Below are 13604 nucleotides of genomic sequence, written 5' to 3' on the forward strand. Positions count from 1 at the left end.
GAACCCAGAACGTGTGGCTCTAAAACCCGTGTCCTTGGGCACTAGGTTACACGGCTGAGTGTCATGACCGCTGTGTTCCTCATACATCATTGTAGGAGGGGCCAGCTGAGGATCAGAGAAACTCCCCCTACCCCTACTCAAGGGAGCCCTTGCACCTCGATTGTCTACACCGGACAGGAGTTGAGTGACACGTTTGGACTTGTCTCCCTCTGCCCTACAAATTCTCATTCAGGGCGGATGCCAGCCTTCATGTGCAGCCTCATCACACAGCAAGAGGAAAATGTTTGTGGGCATCAGGTGGAAGAAAAAGTCAGGTGTGGAACAATTGTGTTTCTGGATGGTTGAGTTTCAAATAAATGAAACTCTCTCTCTCTCTCTCTCTCTCTCTCTCTCTCTGAGTGTGGCCCTGGGGACAAAACCAGGCCACTGCCCAGCTTCCAAGAGCTCTGTAACACAGCTTAAGTGTTAGGGACTGAATGCTTGTGTCCTCCCCAAATTTATATGTTGAACTCCCAATGGGATAATATTTGAATGTGGGGCCTCTGGAAGTAATTAGAGTTAGAAGAAGTCACAAGGGTGGTAAGGCGGGTCCCTCAAGAGTCAGAGGAGACCTCTCACAACCGACTGAAGACCTGAACTGAACAAAAAGGCTGAGGAATAGGGAGTTTTCCCTGCCTGGCTGTTTGAGCTGGGGCATCAATCTTCTCCTGCCTTGAACTTGAACTTACACCATCAACTTTCCTGGGTCCCCAGCTTGCTTACTGCAGGTTTTGGGACCTCTCAGACTCCAATCACATGAGCCAGTTCCTTATAATAAAACTAACACTCTCTCTCTCTGACTTTTTGCTGCTTCTCAAATTTACTTCTGCCTCAGGGCCCTTGCACGTGCTGTTCCCACTGATTGGAACACCCTTCCACCAAATATCTAAATAGCCCCATCTTCACTTCATTAAGTCCTCTTTCCAGATATTGCCTCTTCAAGGACTACCCCCATCCCACTCCTGAGCCCCCTGTCCCCCACTGAATCTCTTGCTGTTGTAGTTGCTCAATAAATGTGAAATGAAAAAGTGATGGAAAACAGCTTCTGCTCAAATCTCTGTCTCCTGCCCTCTCTCTTTCCCTTACCCCAAATCTTTCTCTTCACCTTAGCTAACCCCAAATATTCTCCTTACCCTGTCTCCTTCCATTGAAAAATCACCATCAACTTGCTGATGAGGGGCTATGAACCCTGCCACCCCAGTATCTAACTCCCCATGGCCCACCTCTTTCACCTACAGGCTATACTTCCTTGGGCAGTTTGCTTAATCCTTCTAAGACTTGGTTTCCTCAACTACAAAACATACACAAATAGAAACTGGTGTGTTAATCTGTTTCACTATAGTAACCACTTTACTATCTATATGTATCCCATAACATCACTTTGTACACCTCCAATATACACAATTAAGTTGATTTAAAAAAGAAAACCTGATCTCACAGGGCTGTTGAGAGGATTAAATGGGATTATTAATGCAAAGCTTTCAGCATGTGATGTTACAGTGTAAACATCAAATAAACAGCAGAATGGGCTGTTGCAATAATAACTCTTATCTAAATATGGCTAAGAATTGTAATGCTTAATATAATCATTAATAATCATAGCTGTATTACCTCTTATATGTTTGTGTATTTTTTTGTAGAGATGGGGTCTTGCTATGTTGCCCAGGCTGGTCTCAAACTCCTGGGCTCAAGAGATCCTCTCACCTCAGGCTCCCAAAGTGCTGGGACTACAGGTAGAGCCACGGCGCCCAGCCTCACCTTTTATATTGACCTATGATTCTCTCCTTACCACATGATAGGTCATCCACAGACATTTATTGAATGAACTAATGAATGAATGAATGGTTATTGGACTTTTGTTGAGGGAAAGATCACAGACTCCTTGTGAGAACCGTGAAAACCATGTCCCCTTTTCTTTAAAAATAATGAAAACAAACAGATAACATCACACGCACTTCAGAAGATTCAAAATTCCTTTCATACCCTCTCTACCCTTTGCATGATTTTATTCCACCAAGGGAAGACATTTCTACCTCCTCAAACATCACAGGATTTCTTAGGCACCAGGGCCCTTGCCCCCTTCAAAGGTTTTATGTCTCAGCCTCTTCCTAACATAAGGCACCTTTTACCATTCTCCCCTGGCACGCAGTCTCCTGAAACTAAAGTTGGCCTTGTCACCTCTTTGAAGACAGGGATGTTAATGATCACAACTCAGTGACCATCACCAACAACAGCTGTTTTCAGGCACTAACTTGACAGTTCCTGATCTAAGCCCTTCTGCACATAGGAACATGTTTATTAATCCTCAAACGAACCTTTAAGGATTTCTCTAAGTGAGATGTTTAGAAGAAGGAGGAATAAGGGGTTAGCTGTCTCAGATCAGATGCTGTTGTAGAGCACTCTGTTGCTCCCTAAATATAGCTGCAAATCCTCAAGCTGTTGCTCAATGACTGGCTGGCCCCTACCCACTCTTCTGGCATTAATTTTCAGCCCTCCCTGTCACATATCTCCCTTCTACATACCCTGCATTCCAGCAAAACTGACCAATGCATCACATGCCGGACACACCCAGCAATGTCCACCCCAGGGCCTTTGCATGTGTTTCTGCCTCAAGAGAGCTCATGCTCATGGGCGTTGGAGTCTAACAAGCTTTGACCATCTCCTAGTTTTGTTACCGCCTTAGCAGGTTCAAGAGGAAGCCAATACAGGGGGACAGCAGGGGGACAGCAGAGAAACAGTTTAATACCGCAGACACCTTACAAGGAGGAGGGAGGAAGTTCTCAAATCCATCTCCCCAAGAATTTGGGAGAAAGGGTTTTTAAAAATCGTTTGGCAGGCAAAGGGCTAGGCAGTGGGGTCTGCTGCTTGGCCGGGTTTGGGGGTGGAGCCACAGAGGTGTAGAAATTGCCTTTTTCTGCTGAGTCAGTCCTGGGTGGGGGCAGGAAGACCAGTTGAGTTAGTTCCTTGGTGTGGGCCACTGGTCTGGGTGCGTCAGCCGATCCACTGGAATGCGGGGCCTGGAAGGTATCTCAAAAATTAGCCTTAGGTTTCATAGGGTGACGTTAGAAAGTCAATCTTTGTCACCATTTGCTGTGTGACTCCTGAGTCGTAAGCACGTATAGGAAAGCAAGCCAGGGGACAGTGGCTGGGTATGTATATATTTCCCCTACCACAGTTCCCAGCTTGCGGCCTTTTATTAATTTTATAAAGGGCAGTTTCAGTTTCATTTCTTGAAAGCTGTTGACCTTTAGTGAGTGACAAAACCTCTCTGAACTTCAGTTTGCCCTTGTATGGTATGGAGTGAACAATGTGTATCTGATAGATACAAGCCATGCATCCCTTAATGATGGGGATGTGGTCTGAGAAATGTGTCACCTGGCGATCTTGTCTTGCGAACACCATAGTGTTCAGGTGCCACAGCCTGCTACACACCTAGGCTGTGTGGTATGGTCTGTTGCTCCCAGGCTACAAACCTGGGCACGTTACTGTACTGAATGCTGCAGGTACTTGTAGCACAGTGGTATTTGTGTATCTAACATATTTAACCATGGAAAAGGGATTGTAAGAATATGGTATTATAATCTCATGGGACCACTGTCCTATATGTGGTCTGTTGTTAACAGAAACGTCATATGTAGCACATGACTGCATGGAATGAGGACTAAAGGTCATGGCAGGCTGGGCACGGTGGCTCACGCCTATAATCCCGGCACTCTGGGAGGCTGATGAGGGAGGATCGCTCGAGCTCAAGAGTTCGAGACCAGCCTGAGCAAGAGCAAGACGCCATCTCTACAAAAGAAATAGCAAAATTAGCTGGGCATCATGGCATGCACCTGTAGTCCCAGCTACTCAGGAGGCTGAGGCAGGAGGATTGCTTGAGCCCAGGAGTTTGAGGCTGCAGTGAGCCATGATGACGCCACTGCACTCTAGCCCCTGTGACAGAGCGAGACCCTGTCTCAAGGAAAATAAAAAAGAAAAAAAAGGTAATGGGCAATTCATCTAAACCAGGGAGGTGTAGAAATAATAATAATCATATTGTCATAAACTAAATAATAATATTAATGTTAGTAATAGATGTTAATGGTATATTAATAATAGTATAATTATACGAATACATAACAGTGTGAATAATATGAAATAAATATTAAGGGCTTATTATAATGTTAATAAACCTTTACTATGTGCCAGGCACCTTTCTGAAACCTCTACATATATTAAGTCATAGAATTCTCACAATACCCTTTGGTTTGCAGATGAAGAAACTGAGGTGAGGAGAAGTAGAATAATCCACCAAGGTCATGTCGCTAGTGAATGACAAAGCAGAGTTTTGAACCTGGAAACCTTGCTGTCAGTCATCTATGACCAATGGACCACTGGACATGTCTGCAGCCATGGATGTGTTTGGTACCATCCAATATGGTAGCCAAGAGCTGCACACAGCTATTGAGTTATTGGAGTGCGGCTGCTACAGCTGTACCCACAGTACTCTGTACTATGGCTGAAGAACTTAATTTTTGTTTACTTTTCATTAATTTAAATTTAAATTAGCCACATGTGTCTAGCAGCTATTGTATTAAGGATCCCTTTCTTTTAATCATCACACTTTACCTTCAGACATACAAATGTCCATGCCTAAAAGCTGTAAGAAAAGCATTCTTGGTACAACAGATGCAGAGAAATAATCTCAACTTCCATAAAGAAATACCTTTTCCTGTGCTTCAGGGACTATGAGATGGGATGGCCTCTTATTTCCCACTTGACTTGCAGATGCCAATTCTCGGCCAGTATTTCACCTTCACCTAAACTTTATTCCAAGAAGAAACAGCAAGCAGCACAGCTATGAGGGTGAAGGCAATTGCATGGGAGGCAACAGGGAGCAGTGAGGACTGTGGCAAACTGAAGGGCCAGCTGCTACTCTGCTTCTGCTGGAACTTGGGCCCAGGGTGGCTGGACGTTCCAGCTTTGTTAAAAGAAGTTGGAAACCTGAAACTTTTATGAACTCCGAGATCTTTAAATATTGACAAGGAACGCAAATATGTTTAAGACGTCGTGTAGCAAAACAAACACATCCTTGAACTTGAATGGGGCCCTATGCAATCCCATGGAAACATGCGACTTAAATGAATGGTTCTCAGTCCTGGCTGTGCATTAAGATCTCCTGTTAAGCCTGGGGTATTTAAATACCTTCCCAGCAGGCAGGCCTGGCAGAGGCTTGAGCCCAGCAGTTCTGACACTTGCTAATCCTCAACAAACAGGACCTGCCAGGAGGCTCAGCCCGCAGAGGAAGCCTCCAGACCATTTCCTGCTGCGAGACCATGGAAGCAGCCCTGGGCCGGGTGTGGACAATAAAACTGTGTGGACCTGGGGTGGGGGCTGGCGGATGGGTGGGGCTTGCCCTGCCTGGAGTAATTTTTTTTTTCCTTTACAAATTGGAGGGGAGCAAAATTGTGAGTTGGAACAAACAGAGGCTTTACCATGGTAATTCTCTGGCTTTGAGCCAGGCCCAGGGGCTGCGGAGAACTGAGTCAGCCTGGCTTGCTTAAAGTTAAACTCAGTTTTTGAGATTGCAGCTCCTCAAAGGCCGACCAGATCACCTTTGCTAACACTGTTTCTCTCCTTTTTATCTGCCCTTTGAGTTGTGAACTAAAATAAACTCTTAAGGGTCTCCTCTCCACCAGCTGACCGTATGGACCCCCTCTGGGCCAAGGGGATATCCTAAAACTAAGTTGCCTGCCATGAAGAGGGAGGTCACACATGCCTCATCATGCCCCCTTCCCTCCTTGGGGACATCCTTTGTAACCCACTAACAGGTGTAAGGGTATGCAAGACAAACCTGCAGGTCCTCAATTTACACAACAAATCTATGGGTGGCTTGTCTCTGACTAACAGCTCCTTATCTTAAAACCTTCCAAGCCTTTAGACAAAGCTTCATGTCTTTAACCAATTACAAGTCAAGGAATCTTTAAACCCACCTATAACCTGTAAGCCCCAGCTTCGAGATGTCCCACCTTTCCCACGGATTGATTTATGACTTTACCTGTAACCCCTGTCTGCCTGAAATGTATAAAACCAAACTGTAACCCAGCCACACCAAGTCCACGTGCTCAAGGCTTCTTGGGCATGGCTCTGGGTCATGGTCCTTAAATTTGACTCAGAATAAACCTCTTGAAAATTATTTTACAGAGTTTGGCTCATTTTCTGTTAACACTGTGTTGCCCAGGCTGGTCTCAAAAGAGCAACTTTTTTCTAAAATATTGTGCAAATATTATCAGATAAATCTTCCTCGATGCATCTTTGTCCTCCGTTCCTCGTGCCTTCCTCTCCCCTCTCCACCCAAACATTGAGAATGACAGGAAAAAGTCGATTACAGGACAAGATTACTTCTACATAAAGGAATAAAGGGACATGGAGGGCAAGAACTGAGGCCCGGGATGAGAGGGGAGGGGTGGTAAGGAGAAAGATGGAGGTTTTCAAATTTTTTATTAAGAAAGATTTGGGGCCACTATATATAAGTAGAATTTTGGGGTGAGAGAGAATATTCCAAAATAAAGTTTTTGTTGTGATATAGAGTGTTTATGCCCTCCTCCTCATCCCTGAGAAACTTTCAATAAATTTCTATACAGTCTTTAAAAAAATAACAAAATAAAATAAACTAAACTAAACTCCCCACTCTCTGCCAGTGGTGTCTCCTCCAAGTCTCATCTGAAACCCCACCTTGGGGGAGGGTCACCTCCCAACCCATCCCCCAGCATCGCTCAACCACCTTTCCTTTCTTGTCCAGCGCTTCCCTTAGGAGTTGAATTCTTTCCCCCAGATTTTATACACAGTCAGTCATCACTGGACAACGGGATGCATTCTGAGAAACGTGTTGTCGCATGATTTTGTCATTGTGCGAACCTCCCAGAATGTGTAGAACAGGACTGAAACAATATTTTAGTTAATTCTGTGATGACTTGTTTTTCTTATAGGTAACAGCCAAAGTTCGCTTTTGTATACAAGGCTTGCTTGCTTAACTTATAGCTAACAGCCAAAGTCCGCTTTTGTATACAAGGCTTGCTTGCTTAACTTACAGCTAACAGCCAAAGTCCACTTTTGTATACAGGGCTTGCTTGCTTAACTTATAGCTAACAGCCAAAGTCCGCTTTTGTATACAGGGCTTGCTTGCTTAACTTACAGCTAACAGCCAAAGTCCACTTTTGTATACAAGGCTTGCTTGCTTAAAGCTTGGTTGCGACAGAGAGCTAAAAACATGCTCCAGTGTAATTAGAGAAAAACAACCACGAGTAGCTTCCTGATAAGGGGGCCAAGGCCTGATCAATACATGAATAAGCTTGTGAGGGGCGTATGTCCCCTTATCGGAAGCAACTGGCTGTAACAAATTCCAGCAAAGAATATAAAAGACATGCACTCCCACTGCACAGGGTCCCTGCCCATGGAAAGAGACCACTGCATTGGTACTTGGGGCTTGGACCCTAACTCGAGCTAGTCAATAAAACTCCTTTGCCTTATTGCAGCTTCAGTGACTCTGTCATTCTGTTCCCGGGGCCGAGGGAAACCGGTTCTAACAAATGTACGTACACATGCCTAGACGGTATAGCCTGCTGCACACCCAGGCTCGATTGCTCCTGGGCTACAGACCTGGACAGCACATTCCTGAACCAAATACTGCAGGTAACTGTCACACCATGGCAAGTATTTATATATCTAAACATATCTAAATATAGAAAAGGTGCAGGAAAAAAATATGGTTATTATAATCTCAGCAATAACCCTTGTAAATGTATGACAATCATTGACCAAAATGTCATTATGTGACACACGATCGCACTGAAGTCCTGACACCCGTATCTCTTAAAGTGTGGCCTTACTTGGAAATAGAGTCCTTATAGGTATAATTAGTTAAGAGGCGGTCACCCTGGAGTGGGCTGGACTCCCATCCAACATAATGTCCTCATAAAAAGGGGAAATTTGTTTTTTTTTTTGGGGGGGGTGGGTAACTTCTCATACCTGCATGGATTCATTTATTTACTTTGTTTAAAAGTTGGCAGATCACATTACGTATATTTCTCATGTACAACATGATGTTTTAAAGTATATATACATTTTGAGATGGTGACATCCAGCTAATTAGCAATTGCATTACCTCATATAGTTATAATTTCCGCGATGAGGGCATTTAACATCCGCTCTCTTTGCATTTTTCAAGACTACAATAAATCGTCATTAGCTATAGTCACCTTACTATACAAAAGAGCTCTTGGATTTATTCCTCCTATCTAACTGCAATTATGTATCTTTTGATCAACCTCTCTCCAAACCCCTTCCCGCTACCTTCCTCAGCCCTTCTCCTTCCTGGAGTAAAAAGGGAAATTTGGACACAGACATGAGCACAGGGATGATGCTGCAAGAATATAAAGGCAGATATCGAGCTGATCCCTCTACAAGCCAAGGAACACCACAGATTGCCAGCAAACCACCAGACACTGCAGAGAGAGGCCCGAGACAGATTCTACCCTGTAGCCTCAAAAGAACCAAACCTGTCAACACTTCAATGACCCACTTGCAGCCTCCAAAACTCTGAGATGATACATTTCTGTCATTGAAGCCCCTGTAGTCCACAATACATTGTTACAGCACTCCCAGGAAACGCATGCAACCTCCACGTCCCTCAGGTCTTCAGTTGTGCCTCTACTTTTACAACTGTGTTCCCTTGCAAGTCCTAAAAGCTAGCAGGGGCTCTACAAATAAGTGCCCATGGACGGACCGAATGACCTTCCTAGGGGAGGCAGGAAAAATGCAGGACCCAGTTAATCTAGAAGAAACTGGGACCTGGCCCCGTCTCTCCCACTGCAAACCCCGAACCCTTCAGCCTCAGTTTTCTCCTCAATGAAATGGGGCCAACAGACCAGGCAATATCCCTAAGCTCCCTGTAGGATCCTAAATCCTACATGTCACCTCCCCTTGAGCCTGTATGGGAAAATGAGGTTTCTTCTGGATGTCACAGAGAGAGAGAAGGTCCCTTCCATGATGTTCAAACCTCCTATGCTCTTCCCACTTCGTAAGAGCAGTGGTCACTCGCTCACTGAAGCTGTCACTGTGCCAGCATGACCTGTGTGATCCCATCAAATCCTCCCAGAGTGCCCTGAGAGCTCAATGCTGTTATTGCTATCATACCATTTAACAGATGGGGAAAACTGAGGCTCAGACACACCAAGTCAGCGGCCTATGGAGTCACAGCCAGTGAGAGTTAAAAGATGGCATTTAAGCCTCGAACTTGAGCCTTTGGGGCCCACGCTTCCCACCTGCCAGCCAGCCTGGATGTGGATTACAAGATAAATATTTAGTGAGCCCCCCTCTTCCCTCATGTGTGAAGCTTTGTTCTAGATGCTGCTGGGGACACATTAGCAAATATAAAACCAGGTTCCCCACATTCACCGGGCGGACAGGCTGGAGGGGAAGGTCAAATGTGATGTTCAGTGGTGACAAAGGGAGTAAAACAAGAGAAAGGACACAGGAGGAGGGTGGGCTCTTTGGGGTGCTGTGTTTGGGGACATGGAAGAGGTGACAGTTGGGTGGGGACCCAAGCTGCAAAGGAGAGATGCAGCGGGGTTGACACTCAAGGTTGTCCAAGGCTGTACACTCCTTTTCCCTCCTCCCCGGATGATCCACACTGGCAGGGGACCCTTACCTGTTGGCAGCAGGTATCGCAGCGTCAACAGCACCAGAAACCACCGCCGGCCTCCAGGGGGACCCTGCCACGGGCCAGCCATTCATGGCATCAGGAAGGCTGGGGGGCCACTCCTTGCCCTCGGTTCAGCCCCCCAGCAGAGCCTGCAGACGTGTCCAGCAACCCCTCCCTGCGGCCTCCCGGCCAGGTGGCTGAGATCCTGCAAGTATCAAATGCACCAGGTTGGCCTAATCCCTCAGAGGCCGGGGCGGGGCTGGGAAGGGTCCTTTTGCCTGTTCCCAGGCCCAGATTGGCTCTCCTGGCCCTTGGTTCAGCCTGCCTGGGTTCCCAGGAAGACAGGGACCCCTGGGCGTTAGAGGGGGTGGGGTTTGGCTGCCAGGCTCAGCCAGGGGTGTCAGGAAAAGCCTCCCCAGACCCAGAGATGCACTGTGACTTTGGCGGGCCACAGTCACTTTTGCAATTTCCCCATTAAAAAATTGTAAAAACGTATATATATATATATTTTCTTTTTCAACTGCTTTGGTGTAAAAGTAAATGTAATCAAGGCTCGATTATTTTTTGCCTTCTGGTTTTAAAAGAAATGAAAACATTTTTTGTGAGCTCCTAAAAGTACTGGGGGGCCCAGGCACCGTACCTTTTGTGCCTAAAGAATGAGTCAGCTCTGCCCAGACCATGAGTCCTGAGAAATGTTCCCTCTGAAGAAAGAAAGGGAGGCAACACCTTCGGGAAATCCCAGGGCCTCCTCTTAGAGGCTCGGAATGTATGTTCAAACTTCACAAATGAGTGAACCCATTAAACCAGGTGTTTTCCAAACCTGTTTGACCTGGGACTGGTTTTTAAGAACAGAGAGGTCAAGTACGTTGCCCAAAGTCACACAGCTAGTTTGAACACAGAAAGAGCACAGAGTCACTGTCCTTGGCCACCTTCCTGCCAGCACACAGCAGAGGGGTGTGGGGGCCCTGTGTGCTCCTAGGCAGCTCAACCTTTTTAAACCTGTTTCCTCCTCAGTAAAATGGGCTTAATAATAGTATCTACCTTCTAGAGATGCAGTGAGGCTATTCCTAAAACCCTTAGAATAGTCCATCATGCTATAATAAGCACCACAGAGAAGCATTTGTTAAACACTAAAATAAATAGTTCAGAAATAATTGTTCAACTCATACACTGCTAGTGGGAATGCAAACTAGTGCAACCCCTATGGAAAGCAATATGGAGATACCTTAAACAGATTCAAGCAGACCTACCATTTGATCCAGCAATCCCATTATTGGGCATATACCCAGAAGAACAAAAGTCATTCTTTAACAAAGACACCTGTACCCGAATGTTTATAGCAGCACAATTCACAATCACAAAGATGTGGAAACAACCCAAGTGCCCATCAATCCACGAATGGATTGGTAAACTGTGGTATATGTATACCGTGGAGTACTACTCAGCTATAAGAAATAACGATGATACGACATCTCTTTGGTTCTCCTGGAGGGAGCTGGAACCCATTCTATTAAGTGAAGTATCCAAAGAATGGAAAACCAAGCATCACATGTACTCACCAGAAAACTGGTTTCCCTGATCATCACCTAAATGCACATTGGGGAAGGATACCAATTGGATATCAGACTGGGATGGGGGTGGGGGGAGGGGATGGGTGTATGCCTACATGATGAGTGCGTTGCACACCCTCTGGGGAATGGTCATGCTTGAAGGTGCAGACCCGGGGAGGTGGGGGGGGGGGAGGGGATGGAGGTATGACTACATGATGAGTGCCAGGCGCACTGTCTGGAGAATGAGAATGGACGCACTTGGGACTCTGACTCGGGGGGATGGGCGGGACATGGACAATGTATATGACCTGAACTTATGTACCCCCATGATGAGCTGAAATAAAAAAAAAAAAAGAAATAATTGTTCAGAAAATGTGATGAGTCCCGTATTATGGGAGTAGACAGAGGCACCAATGAAGGTGTTTAAGGGAAAACCTTTGACATGATACTGTTCTTCCTTTAAGCCTCACCAGAACCTGTTGTGTAGACCAGGGTTTCTCAAACTTGACGTGCATACGCATCACCGGAGGATCTTGGATCTTGTTGAAGTGCAGGTTTTGATTCAATAGGTGAGGGGCAGATCTTGCAATCGCTTTTTTTTTTTTTTTTTTTGAGACAGGGTCTCACTCAGTTGCCTAGGTTGGAGTGCAGTGGTGTCATCATAGCTCACTGTAGCCTCAAACTCCTGGGCTCAAGTGATCCTCCTGCCTCAGCCTCCTGAGTAGCTGGGACTACAGATGTGTGCCACCTCATCCAGGCAAATTTTTCTTATTTATTTATTTTTTAAGAGATGGAGTCTTGCTATATTGTCCAGGCTAGCCTCGAACTCCCAGCCTCAAGTGATCCTCCTGCCTCGGGCTCCCAAAGTGCTGGGACTACAGGTGTGAGCCACTTGGCTCAGGAGAATCTACATTTCTGACAACCTACCAGGTATTCTGCTGGTCCAAGGATCATGTCTGAGGTAGCCAGTTGTCCCCCACTTTTCAGAGGAGGCAAATTGAGGCACAAGGAAGTTAAATGGCCTGCCCTGGGTTGTGTGCAGCCAACGAAGGTCAGGGCTGGAATGAGCCAGTAGCCCAGGCAGAAGAATTGCCCTTTGCCTTGAAGACTGGACAGGTGCTAGGGAGTTTTAAATGAAGCAATAGCAGAGTGAGGTTGGAATTCTAGAAAAAGCCTCTGATGGCTTTGGGAAGAAAGGCATGGAAAGAGAGGTACTCAAGGCAAAAGGGGCTGATCAGGGAGCCACTTGAGTGATTCAGAGAAACCTACTTTGAGTCCTAGTGGGGAGAACAGAGGGAAGGAAACAGATGCTAGGAACATGGCTTGCACAGGGACAGCCACCTCAAACTGCATCCTTGCACCTGCGGCAGGAGAGAGGAGGAGGCCTCTAGGAAGGGAGTTCCATTGGGCTGAAGGGCTGGTGACAGCCCCATGCACTTCCCCTCAGTCCATCCCTACGCAACTTTGTACCTGGCCACTTGGCCCAAGTTAAAAACCTTCCGTGTTGTCTCATGACCCCAAGGACAAAATCTGGTTCTTAGTTGGAAAATAAGACTTTGCAGGCAGGGCTGGGATAGTTGAATGCTCTTCTGTTGCTGTCTGCAATTCTCCACCCCTGACCCCCAGCTTTATTGAGACATGATCGACAAATAAAAGTTGAATGTCTTGGCCAGGCCCGGGCAGGGGTGACTGGTGTCTCTCAGCGTGGATTGATTTTTTTTTTTTTTTTTTAGGAAAACCAAGCCCACAGCCCAGAGGATCTGAGCAGAGATCTTGGCTCCTGGGTCTTCTCCTAGCCCCCTCGAGGCCACGGATAATGCTGCAGCTCCCCTCCTGCCTGGGAAACACAGAGCCTGCCCGGAAGTGGCTTTAGTAACTGAGCTGTGCCATTGTTCTTAAGCTGCCATTCCATCTCTTCTCCTATGTGACCAAGGAAAATGTCCTGGGGAGGGGCGGGGGGCCTGGCACTGCTTTAGCTGCTGCTGGTGTAAATATCTGGTCTGTTTGCAAGAAGCCAGGACCCCAGGGTCAGGCCAAGGGGAAATAGATTCTCAGTGTTTGGGTCTGTCTCCTCGTATTCTGATGTATTTGCTACACACAGAAGGTCCCCAAATAAGCCCAGTGGTTCAGAGTACGGTTTCTGAAGCCAGTGACAGAGTTGGACTTCTGACTTGGCCAACTGCTGGCTGGGTGACGTCTGCCAAGTTAATCAACCTCTCTGAGCCTCAGGTTTCCTCACCTGCCAATGAGAATCAGAAAGAATCTACCTTGTAAAGGGATGCTGTGTAAAGCAGTTAGGATTCCCTGGCACATAGTAGGCCTGGTCTGTTGGT

The sequence above is a fragment of the Lemur catta genome, chromosome 1 (assembly GCF_020740605.2).
Source record: "Lemur catta isolate mLemCat1 chromosome 1, mLemCat1.pri, whole genome shotgun sequence".
Taxonomy (NCBI): Eukaryota; Metazoa; Chordata; class Mammalia; order Primates; family Lemuridae; genus Lemur; species Lemur catta.